Consider the following 5,433-nt stretch of genomic DNA (forward strand, 5'->3'; position numbering starts at 1 on the left):
ACAACAAAAAAAAAAAACAAAAAAAAAACTCAACACAACCACTCTGCTTTGTTTTTGCTCTGCAGTCACAGTGAGAAGACTCGCTGATATTCTTGACGCAAAAGCGTTAAAAATGTAGAGCATCACCAGCTTCTTAGAGCGAAAACAGGTCCGGTTCCGAATGGACTGGTGAGCTTGTCCACTTTGGGTAGCCACCCGTAGGTGTATGTATGTACATATGTACATAGGTGTGGCTATGGATGTGTTGTATATTTGCACTTGGTGGTGCTACTTGCTGCTCGCATGAAACAAATTTCATGTCCGCACGTGTTAGATAAATGTCGAAAGCATGTTCACCCCGATTTTAATGGCCATGTTCCGCAGTTTGTGATAATTTAACATATGTTCGTTCGTTCGCTGTTCGTTCGCTGTTAGTTCGCCTAGTAGAAATAGGAATAGGCGTCTCGTGCAACAAACATTACACTAACGCGCTGGACATCGGACATCGGACATATCTATGCTTTATAAGTACCTAGCGTTGTACGTACGTATGTAGGTATGTATGTGTGTATGTATGTAGGTGCAGTATAACTATGGCTACCAAATGTAATGGACACGCTAACAAGTGCAACCAAAGCTTCAAGAAGATACCAGTTGTGGAATGCGCAGGATGCAATTGCCGCCTCAAAGCACCATACATTTGTTAGTTGCCATAAGTGTGTAGGTGTGTGTGTGTACATACATTCATATATACATACATATATAAGCGCTATGCAGTCCAACTACTTTTGCATCTCTTCGGCTATGTAAATTGTGCACAACTCATCGCGCCACTCAAGGTAAGTGTTTCCACTTGTTTGACCAGAAAACTTTTCCAAAAAACTACGAATTCCCAAAATTGCACGACAACGCGCTTACAACTTGGCCGACTTGCCTTTTTCCTTAAAGGACAATGCCTTGTGTTGGAGCGGAAACTTGAAATTTTCTTCGTTGCTTTTCTGCCGTCGTTTGTTGTTGTTTTTCTTTCTTAAACATAAGCGTTTTCCCTCCTATTTATTCCCTCGAGTGCCAGCGTGTGCGAAGATTTACTCACCAAATCGAGTTCTTACAATTTAAATACTCAGCATATGAGCAAAGTATGTATGTACATTTGTGTCGGCATGTGAATGTGTTCGCGTACAATGCTCACACATTGTTTGGCCAGCTTGTAAGCCAAGGATGTTAAAACATGTTCACCCTAACACTAAGTTGGCATTAATGTTGTTTTTACTTACCTTTTTGTTTGAGGAGCGGACAAAAGCGTGAAGAAGCAGCTTGCAAAGGACCTAGACTTAGGAGATATCTGTTTAATATGTACATACATACATACACTCCAATGCACTTGAATAGGGACAATGGTTTTTCGCTATTTTTTTTCTGAGCAATTTTTCTTTTATTTAATTTCCATTATTTCTTAATTAAAATACTTTTTATTCTCTATTAAAAGACATATAAACGGAAGTTTCAAACTTTGTAGAAAACTAAAAAATAATCAACAAATTTTCGAAATAGCTTTTTAGAATTTGTTTTTTTGAGTGTGAAGTTTTGTAGCCCATTTAATTTGAGTACAAATCTACAAATCTACAGTTGATGTTTAACAATTTTTTTTTTTAGAAAAAAAGGTAGCAGGCGTTATATTGAAAAATTGCCGAAGAGCGTCAGTAAATCAAAAATCAACGGTATTTTGTACCGAATTCAAATTTGAACCTTATATTATTGTTTTATAATTAGCTACAAAATGCATACTAAAAAATTCTAAATTTTATAAGAAAAATGTTTGAAAATTTGATGATTTTATTTTTTAGTTTTCTATAAAGTTTGAAACTTGCATTTCTTTAGTTTTTGTTATAGACTGCATTTTAATTGAAAAAAATAAAGGACATTAATTGAAAGCATTGTTCCTATTCAAATGCAGAGGAGTGTATGTACCAAGTGTAAACGAATTATGCCAAAGAACAGTGAAAAAATAGTCGTTTTCATCCAAATTGGCGCTGCTTTTAGTTAAATTTATATATTTCTGGTGAGTTTTCTAAGAGATACCCTTGTGGTCAGTTGATTAAATTAAGTGATCGTTTGACCAGTTTTTGCTTTTTTGTTTTGTCTATTTAATGTTTATATTTACTTAACCAACACCATATAAATCCACATTTCAAACTTCGTAAAAAAATTAAAAATATTAAACAAACTTCAACAATTACGTCCAAACTTTTTAAACTTTTTATTAAAATTTTGTAGAAAATTTTTTGGTATGCAGCTTTATAGCCCATTAAATTGTTGTAATTGTCTGGTTATCCTTTACCACATTATCTAAGCTAAAGCAGTGTTTGCATTATTCAACTTTGCGTTCAACAATTGCGTTCAACTCAACGCAGGGTTGCACGAAAAAAAAGTTGAATGGCTAAATGTTGGCTGCCGACCAACTTTGTTGAAAGCGATTAGTTGAAAGGCCATTCAACCAAAAGTTGAATGCAAAGTTGAACAATGCAAACACCTTTTTATGGCGAATATTTTGATATTTTTTCATATTTTGATATTTTTAGCCATTCAACTTTTTTTTCGTGCAACCCTGCGCTGAGTTGAACGCAAATGTTGAACGCAAAGTTGAACAATGCAAACACACTTTAAGCTAAAGAATGCTGCGCGGCAGTTCCTATTGCCGTAGTTAATGATGTCTAAAAGATAAAAGGTCTATATATTCCAGCAGAATCATCTTTTCGAAATTCTTTTTTGATTCCGAATGGATCGAATAGAAATGTAGATATGCCGCCGTAGAGGTATCAAAAATTTTGTGATGCAATTCAGATACGAAGTTACAACGATTGCGCTGGATCGGACATGTCTTCGGTGAAATGATTCTTCGAATCAGCACACACGGTAGGACAACGAAATCTGGGGCATTCACGTACACAATGCAAGAATCAGGGCAGAACTTGTGTATAAACTAGACATTTACAACATTCGGTAAACAAACTGCGTAGAGTCCTGGATCAAGGCAGAAAAGTAGGCTGCTTCGGTGGGATAACTTTGACTTTGTCACTGAAGTCAGTCACATTTGTTTACTAGTAGACGTTGACGTTGCGAACCAAGGCTTCTGGTAGGGAGACCTCATCAACCTGCGCCTGCATCGTCATTATCAGATATTCTAACAACCTCAGGGCCGAACCACACAAAAGAAATTTATACCAGCTAAAAGATATGAATCATTAGTTACCTTAAAATCTAAACATGACATAGAAAACCGCACTACGAAATTAACCAGTTTCCTACAGCACGGACGCGATCCCCTCCTTATAAAAATTTGCCAAGGACCTAAAATCCATGGAAAGAACTAACTCAAGAGCGGCCTTTCCCAATGACGCGAGTCTTGTGGTCATTGCAACCGGCTGCTAATTCGTGACGGAGTTCGGTATAACACCAAGGCATAAAGGATCACACAGACGTCTCACTTTTCAACTGACGACGCGATTGCCGCAACTTGAGCCCCGAACTAGGCGCGAATTAGTAGTTTCACGGCCCACTCCTTTCCATTCAGGTCTAGAAGAGATTTAACAAATTTTTCTCATCACACCACACTTCACTCGCTGCTAAATGAGATGATACCGGAGGCTGTAAGCATACCACTCCTAATTTAAATGAAATTCAGATTTTCGGTTGTTGCTTGCAGGATTCTAATTATATGCATGGATAGCTTTTACTTATTGCTATTTCCTCACCTTCGTTTTTGCAAATATTCTTGATTCGTTTTGCTTCCCCATTTTGTATGGAATACCCTAACGCTCTTGAATGCCGGGATGATTTCAGGCCAACGTATTTTTTAACTAGATTCGGATATCATCTGTAGGTACAGATTCAAGAGATATACCATTTCAGGAATCTCAATTGATACAAAAGCTTTGGAATGGACATTCTCAAAACGATTTGTTGAATTGTTTTGAGGAGCAGTATGTATTAGTTTATCTGGAAATACACCTAATGCAGACATTGCGAAGTTCACCCCAAGTACAAGCCGCAGCCTATAAGATGCTGCAACTTATTTACCAAACTTCAAGGTCCTTTGGTGATCAGAAATCAGACCAAAGTCACGACATAATGCATCAACGAAAAAAACCTGAGACCTATCCTTTCATACACTGTCTATGTAGTTAGGTAGGACCATCGATTATTTTCCTCTTTCCGGACTTTAGATATCTTCAAGAGCTCATTTTCTATCATCGTTCATAAAAGTGTCTCAGTCTTCTTCTTACTGTTGTAATGGTAGCGTAGAAGCGGTATACATGTCGACGCAAGTTTATCCTGAAATACAGAATATTTTGAATAAAATCTAATATTTACCCTAACTTAAATTTAATGCTGATTTGCTGTATCATTTGACCCCATATGAATTCAAACAATTTCCATTCATTTGCGAAGGCCATCAAATCATTTCCAAGCCATTAGTGCAACAGCAATTACCTCCTAAATGTAAGGCAACAAATGCAGGAATTGCAACTCAAAGCATCTCAAACCAGAGCTCAACTCTCACCAAACAATACATATATACTCGTATATCTTTGCTGGTTTTGTCATTTCAAAATAGACCGTTAAATGGTTAAGCCTTTATCCTTGCTCCGTTAAATGTGCAGAGGACCTTTTTGACCCCTTCAGACGACATTTGACCGGTAAACAAAACAGAAAAGCCAATTGAAAATATTAGGAAAATGCATCGCAAATTCTAATGCAGGGACGACAACAACACCAAACAAACAACAGCAATGGGAGCACCATCGGCCGTGAAGCTGGTAGGCACAGATGCCGTATTGGGCGAGTGCACTCGATGCAAGTAAGTAATTTTTACAATTCGACAATTGGAACCAATTGCCGGCAATGACTGCAGCAACTGCCACCGTATATGCAATTGCAACTGCAACGCCTGCCAGCCAATCTGCCTGCTTGCCTGCCTGCCTGCCTGCTGCCACTGCATTATGCAAAAGTCATAAAATAAATTCGAAAATTGGGCGAAAAATTTGTTTCACTCTCCATCCATCCACTGCAACAACAAACAACACTTTGTCACAGCTGTACCGCTGAGGTGTGGGACGTGTGTGAGTGCTGCAAATAAATGCCTTCGATTTCGATGTGCAGCAATGCCAGCTGCAATGGTAAATTGGCTGTTGCATGGTCGCCAAGTGGAGACTTGTGTAATTTGCACCACAGTCAGGCACTTCAAACGCTCTCAGTGCACTGGTCAAAAACGAAAAATGGGGGGCTGGGGGGAGAAAGTGCAGTTGTGTGTGTGTTGGCATTGGCGTTAAGTGCATCCGTAAAGCCTTTTTGTACATTTTATCCGCAAAGTGGAAAATGTCAACATTAATTTGGTGTTTTGTTTTGTGTGCGAATTGTGCGCAGCCACAGAGCTACAGTGCCACACAGCACCAC

The sequence above is a fragment of the Rhagoletis pomonella genome, unplaced genomic scaffold, assembly GCF_013731165.1.
Source record: "Rhagoletis pomonella isolate Grant_MI unplaced genomic scaffold, Rhpom_1.0 Rhpom_scaffold_00012, whole genome shotgun sequence".
Lineage (NCBI taxonomy): Eukaryota > Metazoa > Arthropoda > Insecta > Diptera > Tephritidae > Rhagoletis > Rhagoletis pomonella.